Raw genomic sequence first — 2,162 nt, 5'->3', positions numbered from 1 at the left:
GGGATACAGTGATACAAGGCTGCCAAGGAGATGTTTGATGTTGACACCAGTGTGCCCTGTTGGAGGCACAGGAATTACTTAGATTTTAGGGAATCGGAGACCCTATGTGCAGCTCAGATGAGCCACTGATAACAAATGTCAAGGATAATTTTTTAGTAAAAGCAAGGAACATGGCAAATACACAATCACAGAATATGAAAAAGGCAAAGAGAGAAAACTGTGGCCTTGGTACATGTAGCAGAAAGAGCTTCTTTATGTATTATGTGCCTGGAGAAAGATTACAGATGTGAATAATTGTGCTTCCTAGGAGCCATTTGGATTTCAGTATCTCTACAAACGATAAAACTAAATGTTAGAAGAATACAAACTTCTTATTGTTGTTGTTATTTTTGACTTTTTCCCCCATTGGTACTGGGGATTAAATCCAGGGTGCTTAACCACTAAGCTACATCCCCAGCCCATTTATTTATTTATTTTTTGTTTTGTTTTTATTTTGAGACACGTCTGCATAAGATTCTGAAAGCCATGCTAAGTTGATAAGGCTGCCTTTGAATGTGCAATCCTCCTGCCTCAACCTCCCAATTTGTGATTTTAGGCACCACATTCACGTGAAATAGCTGTGTTAAGAGTATAATTCCTTGTCCCAATAATAATAAGTCATATGTGATCCTGAAGGAGAGGACTACTAGCCACCCAGAAGTGCTGGATATTTGGAGACCCAGGCCCCATGTTGTGGGAAAATTGAAATGTACACAGTGCAAGCTGCTAACAGGATATAACTCTAAAAACATGCAGTGCTGGAAAACATGAAATAAAAACACAGGATACAAGCACAGCAAGAGTATAATGTCAAAAATAGAAATAATATTTCAATATCCGTTTATAATTATTTTAAAATATTATGTGAACAAAGAGCATATTGTATATTACATATAATAGGATAATATCAACATTGTCAATGTTATCATTGAGTTTTCAATTAAATATATAAATCATTAATGTACATATGATAATATATAATTTAATATCACATTTAAACATGTTACTAGAAATCTAATTATATATGTGGAATAACATACATCTATACGTCAGCAGTGCTCTAGAGAGGTCCAGTCTGCATGGAGAGAAGCCATACAGAGGAGCAGGGAAGGCCGTGCTCATTTCTTCCTGGAGGAGAACATCCCACACACTCTTCTCATGGCCCCCAGCACCTCCTTGTTCCTCAGGCAGTAGATGATGGGATTGAGCATGGGGGTGAGGATGGTGTAGAAGACAGCCAGGTTCTTATCTTCTTCTGGTGAGCGGACATTCTTGGGACGGAGATAAGTGAAGGCAAAAGGAGCATAGTAAAATATCACAACAGTTAAATGTGTGGAGCATGTAGTGAAGGCCTTTCTTCTTCCCTCTTTTGAGCGCATGTGAAAGATAGAAAAAATTACCCGTCCATAGGACAAAGTGATTCCAAGGAAAGGAAGGAGGAGGACCAGGACTGCACTAAAAAAAATCATGTACTCATAGACCCAGGTGTCCGTACAGACAAGAAGCAACATGGCTGGGATGTCACAGTAGAAGTGACTGATGGTCCTGGACCAGCAGTATGGAAGATGAAGAGCATACACAGTGTGGACTAGGCCATTGAGGGAACCTAGTGTCCAGGACCCCAAGATCATCTTCACACACATTCTTTTGCTCATATATATGTGATAATGCAGGGGGTGACAGATGGCCACAAAGCGGTCATAGGCCATCGAGGCGAGGAGTAAGCCTTCAGAACTTGCCATGGTCGCAAAGAAGAAGCTTTGTACACCACAACTCAAGAAGGAGATACTTTTCTGGCCAGAGAGGAAGTTGTACACCATTTTGGGGACAGTGGAGGAGATGTACATCAGGTCCATGAGGGAGAGCTGGCTGAGGAGAAAGTACATGGGGGTGTGGAGCCGGGGGGTCCAAGAAGATGAGGGCAGTCATCCCTGAGTTCCCCAAACAGGCGAGAACAAAGACAAAGATGATCAGGAGCAAGAGAAGTAGGCCAATTTGGTTTTGGGGTAACAGCCCCAACAAAATGAAATCATTTGAAGTTTGGTTCCATTTTTCCATGAAAACCTAGTTCCTCAAATTCCTGGAACGTATGTAAAAAATAAAAATCGAACATTAGACATAAA

The 2,162-nt window shown here is 40.8% G+C and overlaps 1 pseudogene; it reads right to left on the bottom strand.

The window, feature by feature from the left end:
- Positions 1-1,095: 1,095 nt before the first annotated feature.
- Positions 1,096-2,097, bottom strand: LOC107135236 (annotated as a pseudogene).
- Positions 2,098-2,162: the final 65 nt, after the last annotated feature.

Source organism: Marmota marmota, unplaced genomic scaffold, assembly GCF_001458135.2.
Source record: "Marmota marmota marmota unplaced genomic scaffold, marMar, whole genome shotgun sequence".
Lineage (NCBI taxonomy): Eukaryota > Metazoa > Chordata > Mammalia > Rodentia > Sciuridae > Marmota > Marmota marmota.
Note: the sequence above shows the minus strand (reverse complement) of the source record. Positions and strands in the feature narration are given on the sequence as shown.